This window comes from Ctenopharyngodon idella, chromosome 19, assembly GCF_019924925.1.
Source record: "Ctenopharyngodon idella isolate HZGC_01 chromosome 19, HZGC01, whole genome shotgun sequence".
In the NCBI taxonomy this organism is placed as follows: domain Eukaryota; kingdom Metazoa; phylum Chordata; class Actinopteri; order Cypriniformes; family Xenocyprididae; genus Ctenopharyngodon; species Ctenopharyngodon idella.
This window is the reverse complement of record NC_067238.1, coordinates 9735392-9756575: the sequence shown is the minus strand read 5'-3', so window position 1 is coordinate 9756575 and position 21184 is coordinate 9735392. Positions and strand designations below refer to the sequence as shown.

At 37.7% G+C, this 21184-nt stretch overlaps 1 protein-coding gene and 1 long non-coding RNA gene across 4 annotated transcripts in view; one reads left to right on the top strand and one right to left on the bottom strand.

Moving 5' to 3' along the window:
- Nucleotides 1–21184, top strand: part of znf516 (zinc finger protein 516) — a 98842-nt gene that overhangs the window by 43061 nt on the left and 34597 nt on the right. The gene's annotated exons all lie outside the window — the stretch shown is intronic.
- The window catches only part of LOC127501057 (uncharacterized), a 99214-nt gene that overhangs the window by 56947 nt on the left and 21083 nt on the right, over nt 1–21184 (bottom strand). For both annotated transcript variants that reach the window (XR_007926496.1, XR_007926495.1), the window contains exons 5-6: nt 17358–17508; nt 16851–16971 (exon numbers count right to left, since the gene is read on the bottom strand). This is a non-coding gene — a long non-coding RNA (uncharacterized LOC127501057). The remainder of the gene's footprint in view (nt 1–16850; nt 16972–17357; nt 17509–21184) is intronic.

Sequence of the window (21184 nt, the reverse complement as noted above, 5' to 3'; positions counted from 1 at the left end):
TTGATGGTCGCGAAGTAACGAATGCAGTATCTGTGTTTTGTTTTTTTTAATGAATTGGAGTCAATGAACCAATCTTTTTTTAGCAACCAGATTCAAAATATTCAAGTCCCTGGAAAGAATCCCTAGGGGGATAGGACACTATAATTCGATATTAATTTTTGTTTATAGAGGAGTTGTGTAAAAAGCAAAATCCCACTTGCAATCGAGTGGTTGTTCTGAATATATTTCTGTGGCTGGCAGCTGACAGCAGATAAAAAGTCCATTTATGCACACTGTCATTCAAGATACTGCACTGCAGCATGCGAATACTGTAATCTACAGTAAGGATTAATCTTTACTATTTGTTTAAGTGTTAAATGTCTAAAACGCACACATTAGCCAAATTATATGCTCTAAATTGCATTTTACTCAAACAGACATATCTCTTTCTCTCCCTCTTTTTCTCTCTGACCTCTCTGTCATGTGTGTTCACTTACATTAGTATTGAAGTCCTTTGCATTGAAATGGCTGCTAATTGCATTGATCTCCTCTTGTGCATGCATAGCTACTGCTGCTGCTCTGTGCTCTGACAAATGACTTGGGATTACATTGCTAAACAACTGCAGGAGTCTGTCTGATCTACTAGCCACACAATAGACCTCTGACCAGAAACAAACCTCTGTGGGGCGCTGTTCAAGCTCACAATTAAACCTATGCAGGGGATTGAAACAGGTAAAGGCAAGACATGACAAAGTTTGTTCTCATAATTATATATATATATATATAAAATAAATAAACTTACACTCTAAAAATGCTGGGTTAAAAACAACCTAAGTTGGGTTGAAAATGGACAAACCCAGTGGTTGGGTTAAATGTGTGCCCAAAGTGCTGGGCGGTTTTATTTAACCCAACTATTGCTTAAAAATGACTATATGGCTGGCTTAAAATGAACCCAAAATAGGTTGGAAATTAAAAATCAGACACAAAATTACTAGAGGCAACAATAATAATCAAAAGGTGAACATTTATTAATAAACAACAAGCAGTTACCTACTACAGTACAGATCTACTGCTTTTGTAAATAACTTGGGAGACTAATGGAGTTCTTATTCTTTTTCATAAAAGAGAAAAAGGCAACAAGCAATAAGTTCTGCCCAAACTTCCTGTTTGAGCAAGAAACTGCTTTAAAAAGATCTCATTTGTGATCTTTCTTTCCTATCAAGGAATTAAACTGCAGCTGGATTAAATGAACTGCTTTGACTGGTGCAGTTAAAGTCCCTTCTCAGTCCCAGAATGAAGAGCAGCCATTGGTAAAATCTGATTCATGTATTAAAAACTCAATGCCTTTAATCAGACTAGATTTAAAAGGCAAGAGGCCACCCATCTTTGGGGAATTCAGACGGGACTGTGATCCACTTCACTGGGCACTTCTCTGAGGGTCAGACCAGAACTGTAGAGTTGTCGCAGGAAAGCGAAGGACGCTGTCACTGTCATCGGAGATGAGTAGAAAAGAAGTGCATGTGCATATTTGTGTGTGCGTGGGCCCCGATCGCCACGCGACAAAAAGGCCAGAGAAAATTACAACACTTCAAGTGTTTCCGACACCCCAACAGTGTCTGCGGCGGAAATATGTAAATACGCTGCTAATCAAACGATCTGGAATTGCAAATGCCACAGCGAGGTCGCGACCCGGAGCCTTGCTAATGGAGGGTTTAGGGCACCGGCGGAGCAGGTTGGAGTGACGGGTACCGCGGGGTTGAGAGCGGAGAGCGGACCCCTGGCGGACGACCTCTGCCTGCAGGCCCCTCACTATGCTGACAGTAATGAATGGAGAGAGCTGTTTATGCATATCAACGATTATTTACAGCCAAACAGCTGAGAGAGCGAACGCTAGTCATCAGGGACACAGACACTCTCTTCTGTTCGCCTCGCATCGCCATTGTCAAATGCAGGAGGCTGGCGGCCAAGAAAACTAAGTCTCTTGATGTCGAGGCTCTCGGTTATGGATCAACTGAAATTCTCTAAACATTAAACTTGCTAGCTAAAATGACAAAAAGAATGACATTTTAACTAAAAGTCTGATTATCTTTTAAAATTTTTATTTATACCCTTCCGTTGCAAAAATGCACTAAAAGAAAAGATTTTGACCACAGAAAAAATGTTTTTTGGACATATACCATGGTAGTACCCATCATATTCTTTAACTTATCTTAAAGACATCATAATGGTTATTAATGATGACCAAATCAATTATTGCTAAATAATATTTGATATTTTTTAAAATTGTTTTTGGTGATATTTTACTGGGCATACTATATTTTTATCTTTAGATTACCTTTGCCATCATCTAATGCTCAATTAAAGTTAATATTTAAAAACACTAAACACTAATAATTTAATTTAATAACACTTTTGAATGTAATCTTTAAGCAAATCTCAAAATTAATAACCATTTTTATATAATGTTGTAAGGCCTAAAACAATTTTTATATTTATTTATATTTATTTTATATTTAGTGAATTATTTTGATAGAATAGTATAGAATGTTAATATTAGCCATTTATCAGTTATCGGCCATAAATAATTATTGAAAAAATATAAAATTATATATACATATATATATATATATATATATGGGTCAATGACGTATAAGGATTTGACAAGCCAATTTTAAAATACAAAAAATAATATCTATTGCAATTGTTCAAATATTAAGAATGCTGTGTACACAAATTCATATTAAAATTTTAAATTAAGTCATTTTTTTTTTTTTTTTTTGTCTAGATGAATTGGCCATAGCCTTAAAAAATGTCATGTGTCAAAGTGGTAGTTTTTTGACGGTCGCACCACATGATATTTCATAAAAAAAAATAGACATCATCGGATAACGTTTGTTTGTATATTATGATGGAAATATAAATACAAATGCTTTGCAATTTTGTACAGGATTACAAATAACTAATGTTTTTTGAAAAGTTAAAGTGAATACATGCACAGAAGAGGTACCACACATATATGGTATCTTTTTATGCATTTAAACCGAATTTTAACCGAAAAAAAAAAATGCAATCGGACAGAAAATGTAGGCGTCATGTCATTGACTCATATATATAGACAGAATATCAGCCAGAATATGAATGCATCACTAATAATAATCATTCAGTACCATGGTATATATCATTGACTGACTGCTGTACCATCATACTGCCACAGTACTTTCCCCCTCCATTATCAGCAGTAACAACCCATTCTAAACTGCCCTACTCTACTTCTAAAGCTGAACATATAAATCACTTTGTTTTCCCTAACACACTTAAACTAGAGTCAGGCACATATACCTTAAAGAACAACCCCAATCTTACATATTAACCTGTCCTGCATATTTCCCGACAGCCAGCAGCCTTTGTCTTTTAGCATCATTGTCAAAGCTTTATGGCTCCGTGTGATTCGTGACTCATATCAGCAGAGGAGAGAATTAAACCATATCTAAAGTATGCTAATCAGAAGCTATTCAGTAGGTCTGCACTCTCAAAAGTGCAAATGGTTCCCAGGACATCCAGTGACATTTAACATCGCCCTCACTAATTTGTGCTTAATAGGCAAAAAGTGATTAGCATTAACATTAAGGACATTTCATATATCCCCCTTCCCCATTAATTTTCTTTTTTTTTTTCTTTTTTACTGATACTTAACAGTTGATGTATGTAGCTGGATCCTACAGCTTAAACTAATGCTACGCTTTTGGCAGAAATCCTTCAGAAGTATAGCAAGAGCACCAGTATAGTCTATTCTGTGACAAAAGGACAAAACAGCAAAGAGAAACAGAACATTTTAAAGAAGCAGTTTAAAGTAAATCCTGTAATACAGGGCCTGGGATATCAGTCAGGCACAAACCGTCCAGTGTTTGACTAAAGCGACTAGCATGGGATTAGTCAAAAGAGCTAATTCTACAGCTCTTCTAGTGTGCCCAACAGATCCATGTGTCATTTGTTCATCTAGACCAGTATAAGTTAAGATGAATGGACTCGCGCGGTTATAAACATTCTCATGTCCCATTTATAACTCTCTTGTCCTCTTCTGTCAACGGTGGTCTCTAAGCTGGTGGCGCAAAAGATCTCTAACAATGCCCTAGAACTGATGTTCTCAAAGTCAGAGCGGTGTAAGGACAATGGTTCAATCACTTCGCCTTCAACACAAACAACTCTTCAACCTTCTGTACACTCATGGGAAATGGGCAGAGCCAATGATGACGGACAGTCCAATCTTCCAACCAGACACTTCTAAGAAGGACATGACTCTGGCCCACTACCTTTGGCCCAGCCAGAGCTGAAGGTGATAAATGTATATTGGCAAAGTGTCTGTGCCAATGCTATTAGCCTGAAGGTTTAAACTCTTGTGTAATTTTCTTTAGGGACTTCTTTATAGGCACAGCCCGCAGTATTGGCAACTGTGATAGGAAGACTCGACTCTCACAGACCAAGTGGAGTGGAATTTCTGATTAGGTCTCTTCCCATGCATTGAGCTGGTAATGAGCTAGAAGAAGGAGGAAAGCGCTCTAAACAAACAGTGATGTTAACAATAGCATAAGTAGAAGAGCTGATGTATTTAACCAGATGTTTAGTAGACAAATGATGAATGGCCTCTGGCAACAAAACCAAGTATGTTCATGGTGACCGTCTTAAAAGCAAGTTGTCCACCACTAGTGGTACCAAATGGAACTGCAAAACACTGTTTTCAAACTTGTTTCCAGAACACTCCCACCCCTGTCAGTCATTGGTCAACAAACCGATCGTCCTGCCCCCAAACTCACACCATTGGGCCAGTGTTGCTATGTCAGGCTGGTCAGGCTTCTCAAACAAACATAATGTTTTGATTTTCACTTTAAAAAAATGCCACGGATCACCAATAAAAGTTTTGCATTTTATACTTCAACATTACCATTTATATAAAATAATTATATGTTATAATTTAGTATTATATTACCTCAAAAGAATATCCAAAAGTGTGTAAAATTTCATTCATTTTAGGGTTCTCATGTGCTTTTTCTCATATGCATTCTCTCAACATGGCAATGTGTCCTAGACTTATTCCCACCCCCCTTCTCTTTTACAAGGAACAGAAGCAGACTTTGTCACTCCTTAGATAAATGGTCGCCAAAAAAGAAGAAGAAAAAACCTGAGTAATTTGAGTCTTTTGTAATACACTTGACAATCATGCTGGAATCTTTTACCCCAGAAATGCTAATTACTCACAGCGGGAAACAGTTATGGAGAAGGGCGCAGGAGTTTAATGTATTCCAGTGTTGCCGTAAAGTCGACAAAGCGGAGCATTTGCGTGCTTCTCCTTTGCCCAAATACCTTAAGCCAAATGCTGAAGGATTATTGTTAATGGGAGAACCTTTAATGAGCCAAGAGTGACTTTATGAAGGTGAACTGAACCTACGGCTATATAACGACCATCATTGCACTAGAGTTTTTACACGCTTGTCTTCAGCGGATTAAACGCTCCCTAAATGACGTACATTAAATTGCAAAGCTGAAGTTTATAAAACAAACATGACGGTCTAACTTCTTAAAACATTTTTTCTCATTCCTGGTAGGTTCTGAGTTTAGGGATAAGAAATGTAGCCTATAAATAGAAAATCTGTCAAGGAAACATTAGCTTATTAGCCTACCGCAAAACTTTATAATTTATGGGTAGCCTACTCATTAAGTGCTCATACTGGAACTGGCGACAATATACAGCTAAAGTTTTCTACACATAGGGGATCAAATTAATCTATAATAATCAAGTAAACCTGTATTGAAACATTTCACAAAATATTATTTTTGTAATGAGTGACATGACATTCCATCAAACGAGTCAGCAGCGTCAGTTACTAAGGCAGCCAGCAGATGGCGCGCTACGGTAAGCAGAGGCCCTGGAGCGGCTTATTTCTGAGAGCTGGAGGTAGTTTCAGACAACACTGCCTCCAGAAATTTCTTTTCAGAGAGGTCAGCAATCGCTGTGGAGTTTTCAGGTTTTTTTTAATATCCCTTTACAGTTTCCATTTATTGCACTGCGTGAAATTAACTGATTATTCATACGTTTGGTAATGAATAGAAATGGTCGGATAGCGATAACAGTTTATCGTCACTTCTAAAGGTGCTTATTTTTTTATTTCGTGCTTGTAAAATGTAATTTTACCCATCCATCGCTATCTCATCCCTCTTATTTGCCTGAAATCTCGCGGTCTCGTGCTCGCTACGCCATTCCAGCCCCCATTTCCCCATCTACCCGCACTTCTCCGCAGCGGCGAACGGAGGAATCCAGCACGAGCTCCGGCGTGTCAGATCGGCTCAGCGTCAGCGTGTCAGGACCCAGCTCACTGGCAGTGTCAGTCAGACATGGGTTTAACAGACACGGATCATAGACGGCCCTGCCAGCTAGAGAAGACCGCGAGTTCCAGCGCTCAGGGCTCGGAGAGTAGATACCGTTACAGGGGCATATGTTCTTTGGCAGCCCAGTCAACTCAGACACTCGCCCTCTCTCTTGTTGACTCAGCCAGCTGGTGGTGGAAGAGATGGGCAGCCGGCTGATTAGAATGACAGGCATCTCGCTCTGTGAAAGGCAGACTGAGAGGCCAGGGCCTCACACGCACACAAACACACACGCATGGACTCATATAAAACTAGAGCGAGCAAAAGGGGGAGACAGAGAGGATGAGAGAAAGAAAGGGACAGAGGGGCAGAGGCCTAACACATAGCAGAAGCTACACAAATACAGAGCTTAACAGCGGGTCAGCGGAGCGGACAAAGAACAAGGAGAGAGACAAAGTCCTCAAAAGCCCCTTCTCATCAAGATTCGACTTGACGGCTCTTGAAGACACTGAAATTCCTGTATTTGGTACATTGCAAACTCTCCAGATGCAAAGTTCAATTCACAACAAAACCTACATGTCCTGCAATGTATTGTCAGCAAATATGGCACAATAAATTTATATCACTAAGTAAGTAAGCCATTTGTGTCAACTAAAAGCTGGCCCGTTCTGCTGTCGCTCTGATAATAGGCGCTGTAATTGATCCCACATTGGGTTATTGATGTCTGGATCAATTAGCCTTAAACTGGCTATGTTCGAGGTATTCATTTTAGGAAACAATCTGCCTTTATAATACTGCACATTAATCATTAGTAAATGCCACTTAACACAAGGTTAATTACACTCTTAACGACTCTCATAACCATTTTGAAGCTGAGAGCTCTTGTATGTGTAATTTGCTCGTCATAATCTCAAGCATAGTACATTTTAAGTGGCTGATTGATGGACAGGAAATAGAATCTGCCCATCGTTTTAAAAGATAATAGAACACCTTATACAAGGAGGTCAGACGGCAGGTAAAAGAAGGAGTTCACGCTCACGCTAAAATGGACGTTTTCAGGTTTCAATTTTTAATGTCACAGTTAAAATTGAAGCCAGGGAACTTTTTTGTCAGTCATTCCCAAACTTGCAGTCGTGGAAAACCTGAACATGTCAGGTAAATTTTATGAAATAGTGCTTTCCAGGCCTGGAAAAGTCATGGAAATTTCTATAGTTAATATACAGTTTTCTAGTTATACTCTGTTAAAAGTTTTTCATTTTTATTTCATGACTAGAAGCAATAGAATGAATTATTATTCTGAGCTGGCTCTTTTCAATGTTTTGACTAAATCGGTTCACAGATGATTCATTATAAAAAAATATTTTTCTTATAATCACAAATGACTAATGGAAAACCTGGAAAGGCCAGGAAATGATCAACAATTGTCTTTTTACAGGCCTGTATAAAAATCCATAGTAAATATACATTTTTTTCTAATTATGCTCTGAAATATTTAACTGGCTAGATCTATTGAGTGTTAAACTTGCAGAAATGTTTTACTTGTGAGCGACTCACTCTTTTGAGACTGTTTTTCCCCAATGAAAACCAAACTGGTAAACAAATCAGCCTGAATGATTCAATATGAATTAAATATGATGTCAATAATGACATTTCAGTCAAAAACTGACTTCAATTCATCAAAATTCATCAATACTGAATGACCAAACTGTAAAGTTGATAATACAAAGAAAAAAGCACCAGTATAAGTAGTTAAAGGGTTAGTTCACTCAAAAATGAAAATAATGTCATTTATTACTCACCCTCATGTCGTTCTACACCCGTAAGACCTTCATTCATCTTCGGAACGCAAATTAAGATATTTTGATTAAATCCGCTGGCTCAGTGAGGCCTGCATTCAAAGCAATGACATTTCCTCTCTCAAGATCCATAAAGGTACTAAAAACATATTTAAAACAGTTCATGCGAGTTCAGTGATTCTACCTTAATATTATAAAGCGACGAGAATACTTTTTGTGTGCCAAAACAACAAAATAATGACTTTTCAACAATATAGTGATGGGCCGATATCAAAACACTGCTTTACTAATCGAATCAGTGACTCGGCCTCACTGAGCCATCGGATTTAATCAAAATATCTTAATTTGTGTTCCGAAGATGAATGAAGGCCTTACGGGTGTAGAACGACATGAGGGTGAGTAATAAATGACATTATTTTCATTTTTGGGTGAACTAACCCTTTAAATTTATGAATAATAATTTAAATAATGATGATTCTTTCGCCAAGTTCATTAACTATTGGCTGTTCACGGTTGCCAAGCAACATAGCAACTTGGCACATTAATATAGAATGCGTGGCACAGAGTCACAGGTGCGGCTCGTCCAATCAGAACCAAAATTATTTGTAACATGTAACAGACCCCATAGCAGACCTCGCATTTACTTCAGTTTTAGTAAGGTCACAGCTTGCGCACGTCCGACTCGTAATCCTAAGATTTATTCACCCTGCTCATTGACTGCGGCATTGTTTCAGCCCGGTCCAACTTCTGCAGGCTTCAGATGAAAACTATCGATTTAAAGTCAGCTTACTGTGGATTTCATTTGTTTGAAAGAGCGAGAGCTGTTAATGCATGGTAATATCACCATAAACAGGAAACGCTACCTATCCCCACACGTCGTAAACACGTTTCACTACTGTTCCGGGGACTCTAATGGCAGCGGAGACTTAATCTGAGAAATATGTCCATGAATCAAAAGCAGATTGATCGGCTCCTTCATTCGAGCAACATATTACAAGGGCACGTCGAGTCGGTGTACATTTCAGTTCCAGATTAACTACCTTTTTAAAAGGTGGAACCGCGGTCCATCTCTCCAGGGTAAACCCGAAGAATGGCAAAAGGACAAATGAATTCTAGTAACCTTGATATTCTGCCGGATTCACGAAAAAATACGCTTACATTCCTAGCATTTATCCCTCAGCGCACCCACCCACCCCCTCGCTCTCTTTCACACACACACACACGTTCACAAGCACGATTCTGGCCCGCGTTCGCACCTTGCACGTTTTCATTATGCGAGGCTAAGTGGGCGGCACGCTAGTCCTCCCCCTCACGCTCGCTGCCATCTTTATATGATATTTTGGGTAATAATCACTGCTATCAGGCCATCCTCTCTCTCTTTGTTTCATTTCCTGTTCATCGGCAGGCACGCCGCCTCTCTCCGCTCATCCCTCTTCTCAGCTTTGTGTAGCGCAGGGCCTTTACAATAGAGAGGCGAGGCAGAGGAGGCGTGCGGTTGGCACAGCGTGTCATTAACTCTTTACTGTTGCTGGAGAGCCAGACAGCAATCTGACTTACTGCACACGATTACACCAGGCCCCTCTCCGCAGCCTAACAGTATTTATTAACATGTCCCTCCCTGTCACCTATCAACAGGTACTTAAAGGCCTTTCACCTCGTGGAGCACTTAGCTGTGAGAGGAACACCTGTGTTAATGTGTCACTCCCAAGCTATTTCTGTGAGTTAAAAGGCAGCTATTGTGCCGAATGATAGCGCACGACCCATCTGTAACAATGGAGAAAAGCAGGTGTACGAGCCATTGCTATGATAGACTAACAAAACTAGTTAAAGAAATAATAGATAATTGTTTCATTTACTGGATTTAAATGGTGTTGTGAAATGCAAGGCTATGAAGTGAAACTTTGGGCTATGAAGTGCCACTCTTGAGGGCCAAATGCAAAATTGTTGTGAATATTATTATTGTGATATATGTAAGGGATAATGTAAAGTCATAAAACCACCATGGAGAGGCTTATTTTGCAATCACGACTAATATTATTACAAATAAATCAATAAATGGACTTTTAGTAACACTTTACAATAAGGTCTCATTATGAATAACATGAACTAACAATGAGTGATATATTTTTACAGTACTTGTTAATGTTACATAATTAAAATATTCATATTCATGTTAGTTTACAGTGCATTACTAATGTTAACATTACATTTTTGAACTTTAAAATGTGTTAGTAAATGTTGAGAGTGAAAGTAGATAAGATTGATAAATGCTGTAGAAATATTGGTATCACTTTATTTTACAGTGTCATTGTTACATTTGTTACATGTAGTTACTATAGTAATAACAGTAAATTAACCAAAACAGTAACCATAAACCAAACCCTAATCCTAACCCTATAGTAAGTACATGTAGTTACTTAATATTACTCAGTACTTAAATGTGTAACAAAGACATCTTCAAATAAAGTGGGTTACACTTTATTTTAAGGTGTCACTGTTACAGTGTAATTATAAATTTAAATACTGAGTAATATTAATTAACAACATGTACTTACTATAGGGTTAGGGTAGGATTAGGGTTTGGCCGAGGGTTAGTTGCGTGTAATTATGCATAATTTACTGTTATTACTATGGTAAGTACATGTAAGATATGTAACAATGACACTAAAATAAAGTGTTACCATAAAGTGTAACTGAAATATTAATTTTTAGTTCATGTTAACTAATGTATTTAACTCATGTTAACAAACCTTATTATAAAGTATTACCATTTTTTGTTATGTGAGAATTACAGGAAAGAAATTGGTTGCCCGGCACAAATTCAAATAGTTATCATTATACAAAACACGCGACTAGAATGCTGCGATCGACCAATCAGAATTAAGTATTCCAGAGGTGAAAGTCAGTCATCAGTGCTAATATTTATGATACTTTGCATTCAAACTGTAAAAAGGTCATGGGGAGTATCTTTCTCTATTTAATAATAAATGTGTTTATTCATTTATTCTGAATAAATAAGAAGAGCATTGTACTGCAGGGTCATTATCTGATGATTTTTGAATTATCAGTGCTGGAAAATGTCAATAGGTCTAAAACAAGAAGAAATATTTCAAATGTACTTAGGGAATGTATGAAATTCGTTTTTGAAATATTTCAGCTGGTCCCACATAGTTTGCCATTTTCACCTTCTTGAGCTTGTCAAGATTGCCAACTTAAAACAAATTACTAAAACCATGTGGAAGAGAGAAATCTGACAGACATGAATTTATTTCCTCTCTAGGAACATTTTGATTTAGACATTTTACAGGTATGTTTAAACCACACTCAAGAGGTGCTTTTGAAGACAGACATTCAAACACGAATTGATGGATGTACTGTAGGGTCCAAGAGTCTGAGACCACTAGTGAAAATGCTTTAAAACTTTAAAAAAAAAAAAAAGAAAGACTTCTCTCATAAATAATAGAATAACATAAGATTTTTTTTTGGTGTATAAAATACTAACAATTTCCAAATTTAAATTTCCAAGTAATGTTTTAATTCTTTGTAAACACCATGGCTCTCTTGCACTATCAAAATACTGTTTGTTTGAGAATCACTTCCAATCCATCACAGCAACATTAGCATAACCAATGATGTGAATTTGGGGCGAGACCATCTGTTTGTCCACCCAATGGAAGACAGAAGGGAGCGTTCAGGAAACCTGTCTGGTCTGAAAATGTCATTATTTTTCCTATTTCATTTGGTGACAGTAATAGACACATTTAAACTTTAAATTATTATTTGAATGCTGGATTTTCAATGTGGTCTCAGACTTTTGGATCCCATTATATTTACTGTCTACAACTGAAGTATAGTATTTCAAATCTGAAAAAATAAATAAATCAAACCCTGAAATTATTCTAAAGATGTGATTCACTCTCTTCAGGCTGCGAGAGAAAGAAAAGAGCTTCGTTCGGTCATGATATGCACCATATAATACAAAAACACTTAAACTGAAGGTTGAAAAGCGAACGAGGCATATTGTGAACAATAAAACACCCTGCCTGCAGACCATAGGTGAATATACATGTCTTGAGAACAAAAAAGCAAAAGATTTTGGTGTGAACACCAACACCATATTTTGGCATTCTACATGTGTGAATTGTCTGTCCTATCTCCTAGTCTCGAGGGACAACAGGACAGGTGGCCATCATAACCGAAACAGATGCTGAAGAGAAGCAGTGCTGATGAGATTGTCTGGCTACTGAGAGAAAAGGAAAGTGGAGATGAAGTCAGCACTTTTGTTCTACTTCATACGCGGTCAAGGCCGCCATGTTGAGGCACGTGTAAACTCTCGCTCCCCTGTGACAAACCGAGAAAAATAGCTCTCGGCAAAATGCACGTTTCTTTTTTCCCTCTTGGAAGAAGGGATTTGGTTTTTGTCTGTTTAACATATGAGGGTGTTTCTCTAGCATAAAAGGCTGTTTCTGAGAGGAGTTATGAGAGGAGGCAACACTGAATAGATCGTTTGCACCATAAAATGTCTCCTTTGTTTGAATGGAAGGCTAACAACAATGCAAAGCACAACAGAACAAAGTGAGGTATTTTCTCCGTCTGATGAGGAGAGGGATTGTACTGCAAAAAAAAAGGAAAAAAGATTTCTATAGCAACGCAGGATTCAGAACCTTAAAGTCTTATTTTCCAGCATACCGCAGAACTTGATTACACAATGAAAGGTGCTAATTTAAGAGATGAATTTACATGCTAACAATCCTTCCATTCAACAATCGCGATTCAGATGATCTATATCTCATTCGAGCTAGGCATCTGAATGGCATGAAACAAAAGAGATACACAATAGTGTATGATGTCGCATAGACTAATGGGATTTATTTTCAAAAGAACAAAAAGCACAGGGCCACTCGTTTCAGCATACCGTCATATATGGAAATAAAGAAAAGGGGCCGGACTACAATATGAAATCGCATTAGGCCTGTTGCGATTATTTACATTGTGATTATTTTAGATAACTGTGACCTTTGTATTCGAATTGTATATTGCCATCCAAAATATGGGAATTTTAAGCAAACATAAAATTAAACCCACATTTTATACACGTCAATGTAAATAGCTCCTGATTCACTTTTTTTTTTTTACATTCACATATCTTCAAATATCTTTGGATGTCAAAAAAAAAAGCAAATGATATGAAGATTTGAAGAAAAAGTATTATCGATAACTCTTCCTTAAAGCACAATGACGACTCAAAGGTCTAACTGGACTGACTTAAAATGTTGTGTGAAAGTTAATAAATTAGAACAGAGATAAATTATGTATTTACTCATTTATGTATAATATTGATTAAAAATGTAATCATCACTTTCAATAGAATAATTTATCATTATTATTATATAAATTTTTTATAATTTATCTATTTAAAAAATTATTTGATTACTTACTGTGAAATGACTAAATGTAAAACATAAATATTACTTTAATATTCAGGTCAGCAAACAAAAAAAAGCTAACAAAATCTTGTTACATAACTTTAATATTACATGAAATGTTTAATATTCTACACTGTGCAATATTTGTTTGTTTACATCAACTTTTTTGCTCATCAGCCACTGTGGCTAGTGGTTTTCCATAGTTACTAGCCACTCAGCATTTTCACTGGCCACAATTTTAAAATCGATACCATGAGGATAAACTGCTATATAGATATTTTTAATATTATCTCATAATTTGGCAGCAGGTATATTAGGCTGCTGTCACTTTAAGACCTGACACACGGATCCATTATACTGTTACACATGCATTTTCTTTCTCAACTGTTTATGCTCACTTAAAATATAACTGACTGTGTTCACATGAATACGCACCAAGGCCAGCATTTTGATATTATATTTGTGTGTATTTGACCATGTAAGTGCAATAAGCAGTGAAAAATAACTCAATTTATTACTGAGAGGCAGCTTTATGTGCACGCACTTTGGGTGTGAGCACAAAATCTGCGGGAATGAGTAAAATTATGCGCAATCCCAAGCCGAAATTCAAGCCCTGTAAACACCAACAATATTCACCTGGAGCAAATGAAACAAGTGAGGGGAGGCGGGTTTGTGTGTTTAAACTCGCTGTCGAAGAGATGAGAGAGCGAGAAAGCGCAGCTGGTATTGTGTATTTTATGCAAAAAATGAGTATTGGAAGCATTTCAGATATTTCAGTATCGATATGCATAGAAAAATCAATATTTTTTTGACAACACTACATTGCACTTAGTTTATTTCATTATTTCAGATGCCTTTTTAAAAAACTACAATTGAAAAATGTATTTATTATATAAAGTCAACCCCAACCCAAAGTGGCTAGTAGGAGTGACTGCATTACACACCACTTCTGAAATCCACCCGCATTTGGTGGGTTGGCGGGTGTTAATGTGAAGCCTTGTATATAATGTATACATTTTATTAATGTTTCCAGTGCGACTAAATGATTTCTTCCGGTATGTGTATTAAGCTTACACATTACAGACAATTATTGTACGACAATTAAACGCTGGCCAAATTTTCTCAATCACGTGAGCCCCCCTAGTAAAAATCAAAACGTACGCCGATTTGAGAGTGCTTTGATTTCTCCTGCATTGTTTTCTATCAGCATACACTGTTGTTGTGCAGCTTTGCTGGGGTGTAGTCTGTGCTGATGAATTAGGAGAGCTGTAGGCTGGCGTTGGAGAGGAATGCAGCAGAGGTGATGAATATTAGTGTCTTCTCTGGTGTTAAGTTTGAATTAATCATCTCACGGCTGGTGAGCAGAGCCACAGTCCAGCGGCTTTACCACTACAGTCCCACAAAGAGAATGTATTGCATCAGTCCAGCATGCTACACTGCACCCCTAAATGTTTGCTTCCCTCTTTTCCTTTTTCGGACAAAAGGAAAGAAACAGCGAAGAATACAGGGGTCGAGAGACGCAGAGGGCCACACAAGAGGAATAGCTTGGAGACGCTCTTTGCAGTTTATCATCTCGCTCCGCTTTCAGAGGATTGTTAGAGGGGAAACTGAGATCAGGAGCCTTCTAGCCATGAATGTCCAATTTGGAGACCGCTGCTTGTACGTACTGATGACTACAAAATACTAGCAGCTGTTCTCACACCATTTCCTCCCTATTGGCTTTTTCCCGCTCATGCTGCTCTTCCCTGTTTCTCTCTCTCCCCTCCAGCACTCTGCGGTGATAGATAGACATATGTCTGCGACACCAAAGTGCCTATCTGGCCCTGGTGTGTCAGCTCACCTTTATCAAAGCATGCACAGGTATATCCAGCTGCCATGGCTCATTACACCACCGCAGCGTGCCTGAAATGTTTGAGCTGCTTCTGTCGCACCCCTCCCTCTACATTTCCCCCCCAACCCATCACCCCTGCGCTCTACTAACTTTGTAGCGCCCGAGCTAAAGGAGACAATTGAACGAAGGCCATTAGACAGCGGCGGCGGAAAAATGGGCGCGGGTGAGTGATGGATGTTAGCACAGCCGCTCCGGCTGAGGGCAGGTGATCGGCGCTAACGAGGGAGCCATCAGGCCCGCTTCTGACAGATGGGGACGGGGCGGCTAATATTGGCAGGCGATTGACAGCGAGCGCGGTGATTAGCGTCGCTTAAAGCCCCCGCTACCTCGCACAAACCTGCCCCTCCTGCATGGAGACTGACCGCTGGATGACACCGGCTGATTGTATTGACTGAGGGACAAAAGGGCAAAATGGTACTGAGTTTTCTCTGGGAAAATTTGCACTGGTTTACATACACGCTTGTGCATTTTTTTTAATTTTTTTTTTTAAATCTCTAAAAATATAAGTAAAAGTTTTTTCTTAAATCAAGATTTTAGAATACAAAATGTATTTTTATTTTTTTAAATAATAATAATAATATATATATATATATGAATAAATAAATCTAATTTCTTTCAATTGGCTATTAGAAAACATCATTGTTAACCAGGCTGTCATACAAAGAAATTATAAACGGGCAAAAACAAGAGAGAAACAACAAAATATTAATAACTGATTACGTATTAGTCAATGTAATATATATATATATATATATATATATATATATATATATATACACATTTATTATTATTATTATTTGCATAGTAAAAAAAAAACTAGATTTTTGGCAAAATAATTTTGTCAGAAAAATACCTTAACCCAGTTTAGTGTCTTGTTCTTAACTGATATTTAAAATATGTAAAATATTTTCCTCATATTTTGATGGTTTAATCAAACCTGTAGGGTAATAAAAAATACCCTCCAGACATCGCTTTTGGCCACTACTGTATATAAAAAAGTAATATATAATCATGTAATCATCACAAATTCTGTCAACAATCCAACAATGTCAACTACCCAAATATTGATTTATGTAAAGACTGCAAACTTTTTCTAAATTCCTTCTCCAAATATGTTCAAAACTCACTTTTCCCTATCTTCCCCATGTATTTCTGCAGTCCATCCTTTACCCTCATGTGCTAGGCTACCGAAACTCCTTTACTCATCCGATTATCCATCCATCCATCATCCACTCTCCAAAATTGTATCAAAACAATGAGGCAATAATGATCTAAGCCCTCTGCTAGTGTGGTGGACCCACTACAATGAGACTGGCGCTAACGTTCATGGCCTGCGGACACGCAGATCTATAATAAATCCTTCAGCGCTAGTGTGCTGTTCCGTAGGAGCTGGTTCACCTTGTTAGGAGCTAACAAACAGCCTTGGGCCTCCTGGTTAGCTGCACAACTCCATTAGTCATCTGATGAAGAGCCCATGTCTGATACCAGCACAACAGCAAGGCAACCACTCCATCTTTACCTGTGAGAGAAGGCTTCAGTTATGGCCCCGCTAAAGCACTTTTCTATGGTAGCATTTCAAACGTACTGTATGAATACATTGCAAGTGTTAACAACTCCAATTAATGCTAAAATCCAAAAATGTCAATCAATTTATCTTTTCACTAGAAGCAGGCTAAGAATAAATCACTATGAACATAAATGAAGCTATATTTCCAGTCCTTTCTACAAACAAAACTACACAACAGTTTGGACATGGTAGTATGTTGCAACTTCACTCAGAAAGGGAACGACACTTTGCAAGGCTGAGTTTTATTGAACTGAAACTCTGGCGCTATTTTGTTGGTCAGTGAATCAGTCTAAACTATTTAAGCTCTGATCTGTGGTGCCTCATAATGAGGCAGATACCTTATTTCAGTCGTATTTGTCTCTTTTAGTATGGGGCCGATAGGATGACATTGACTTGGAAACAGCCTCTGAAAATGCCAGACATGGAGCCATTTTGGGTTCGGATCAATGGAGTAATCTGGTGCCTTGGAGACTGTGAACTTCCTCTTGCCTGTATGGGTCAAAGGGGAGGACAAACAGACAAACATTACATTTTACAACCTACATTTATTTACCCTCTATACATTTTACATACACTTATGAGGGAACTTTCGTTGTGTGTAGACATCATAATTTCCAATTAAACTCAGTTCAAACTGAATGTTATTGTGGAAATGAGGAAGGAAAAGTAATTTCTTGCATTGGCTACTAGAAATGTTTTATGTGTTATTTGGTGAGAACTGGTTGTGTTGTTTTAAAGGTAGGACCTACAGGATCTGATACTGGATAAATGTAGTTTTATTTCTTCTTATAATGTGTTATTAAAGCAATAAGCAATAAAAGGACATATTACAATAATTTTACCAAAGGTAAGTGCTTAAACCTCTCTTAAAGGATTAGTTCACTTTCAATGAAAATTACCCCAAGCTTTACTCACCCTCAAGCCATCCTAGGTGTATATGATGAACACAATCAGAGAAATATTAATAAATATCCTGACGCATCCAAGCTTTATAATGGCAGTGAGTAGGATCAACGAGTACGAGCTGAAGAAAGTGTCTCCATCCACATCCATCCGTCATAAACATATTCCACACGGCTCCGGGGGGTTAATAAAGGCCTTCTGAAATGAAGCGATGCGTTTGTGTAAAAAAAACGCCTTCCCTATTCAAGTTGTGGAAAAAGCTTAACTGACGTGAAACCAGTTTACACTTTCTTCGCAACATGAATATGGAAGGCGGTCTGGTGGAAGCTAGATATTTTACTTCATAACTTAAATATGGATATTTTTCTTACACAAACGCATCGCTTCGCTTCAGAAGTCCTTTATTAATCCCCCGGAGGCGTGTGGAATATGCTTATTATGGATGGATGTGGATGGAGACACTTTCTTCAGCTTATACTCGTTGATCCCACTCACTAACATTATAAAGCTTGGATGCGTCAGGGTATTTATTAATATTTCTCCGATTGTTTTCATCAGAAAGAAGAAAGTTGTATACACCTAGGATGGCTTGAGGGTGAGTAAATCTTGGGGTAATTTTCATTTGAAAGTGAACTAATCCTTTAACAATTATAAAAATAATAAATAATAATAAATATTCATTCCACCAAGTAATATAGTACTTTAGACAAACAAGATAGTTTTGGTAGCAATGTTATGCATTTAAAAAAAAAAGTACTTGTTGAGAAAATTTAAACTGAGTTCTCAAAAATAATTAATAAATTGGAAGAAGAAAAAATACAGAATTTGACATTGTATGATCACTAAATGCAAGATGCCCAAAAAAATCTTCTCAAGGCAATTACAGATTTCTTGTTCATAAAATCTTCAATTAATAACAGTACATTTTAGTCTATCCTATTCTTATATATGTAGTTTTATATGACACTTATACATTACTTTGAAGCAAAGCTACACAATGAATAATATTTTTGCACATAAAACAGCAAAATTGTTCAATATAAGAAATGTGTTTGACTAGTTGGGACAACATTTGGGGGATGTTTTTTTGTTGTTGTTGTTGAGGGTTTTGAAGTAATTTACATTTTTTTTTTGTATCGGTGACTGCTTGCATTAGCTAAATGAAGTTGTTTAAACAGTGTAATCTGTGGTCGCAGTTATGCGTTTATCTGCATTTTATGGCGGTTTAACACAACTAATCCAATAAGAATAAAGAAAAATATCAGTTTTATAATAATGTTTTGTTTATATAGATGTCATTTAATTACAGGTTATCATTTAACAGGTGCTTTTTGACCAAAGCATCTTACTAACCGTGCATATGTTAAGCAACAGTCACCCCACTTATTTGTTTTAGAAGAAATACATCTGCAGAGACTGGCTTTAATTAAAATATTGTGTATTTAATCATGTTACATGAAATGTTGATGATCATCTATTGCTCAGCTGTGTTTATAGAAACATTCTGTGGGTGGAGACTAAAAGGGCTTTGAGTTTTAGCTTCACCTCTTTTTCTCTCAAGGCTTTAATTGGGATGTGTGCAGGCTGACACTCAAATGCTGCGTGGGTGATTTGAGGCGAAGAGTATGATATCACCTTCCCACAAACACACACTAAGAGACAGAGCAAGAGAGTGTGTAGAAGGCTGCAGGCGCTCCAATGGACAGTGAGTCTCATAAATCCAGCTGTGTGTGATTTGTGCTAAAGCATTGTTATGAAACTCGGTTCGTGGAAATAGAGGACAGCGTAGAAAAAAAAGGGAGGGAAAAAAGGACACAGAAATCAAAGATATCCATCAAATTAACACATCAATGGCTTGATTGTAATCTCCCCGGCACTGCACCGCAAACACTTGCTCTGCCACCGACGGGCACAGAGCTGTGATTTATCAATGCAAAGCTAATAGCATCAATATGAATCTAACTAAAAATCAATATTTCATTACTAAATTGTTGGAGGGAATGAAGAGGGATGAGAGGGGTGGGATGGTTCTCCTGGGTGAGAGCATCTGGAGTTCACTGTGACACGATGAGTGATGCGTGACTCTAAGGGCGCTGGGAGAGGACACACGGAGGACAGCAGGCCGGAGTCGTACCACAGCCACGGTGCTGCGTCTCAGGCCTTTACTTCTTTTTCTCATGTATTTTTAAACAGCCGTAAAAGCATATACTTCTTTTTTACTGCATTGACCCTCATTTTAACAAAAATGAAAAGTCATAATTACATATATATATTTATACTACGGGGCTGTTGAATGCTCGAATCTGATTGGTTGACCAACATTCTAAGGTGTGCAATTATTTTCAGGGAAACGCATGACTGAAGTAGTTCTAGGCAGGTCTTGACCGCATTGCAGTTCCATATCACTTCCCCAAATGATTTCAGTTATTTCAATAGGTCCTACAGCCTACAACAGCAAAAGAAACAAAACCCACAACGACACTGACCAAGCAAATAAATATAGTAAACAATAGGATGAAAACAACAAATTATTGTCATGGTTTTTGCCACAAAATATGTTTTATTATGTCCTGAAAGGGCATACTCTCTCCAGCTCTCTCTCTCTTTCAAATGTACACACATACTGTATAGTACAGACACACACTTGCACAGAAACATGTTGTCAGCGCTGCTCTGACGAATTAATCGGTAAAACAGTTTAGCAACTTAAAGGCTACATGACATATCTCACCAGCGAGGTAATATCTGTGCGGTAGTTTATCTATCTTGAGGTAGATAAACTTATAGTTTCGCTATTGGTAAAGACACTGCTGCCATGAGAGACGCACAGACTCAGGTAGGCTAATTCACATATGTCATATTCTCTCTCTCTCTCTCAACTGTGTTAATAAGGCTCAAGGCTCTGCTATCAAGGCTTAAGCGTCCGTTACTAGTTCTGAAATGATGTTTTGGAATTAGCAACAGAGGCTTGTGATGAGATGCCCACACAAGAGTGTTTTAAGGACAAAAACCTGACAAATGTCTTGAAATACAACATCGGAACAGTGTCTTGAGGTGTGGTAACCGTAGTATAAGTGGAATAATTGACTCCGGCCCATTGAATTCTTAGAAAATAATGCACTCTGCTTCGCGTCCTGGCCACATTACCACCTCGGGTGTGCATTATTTTCTAAGAATTCAACAATTCGTCAATTATTCCTTACATATGTGTGTGTGTGTGTGTGTGTGTGTGTGTGTGTACCTACTTAAAGGTACACTAGGT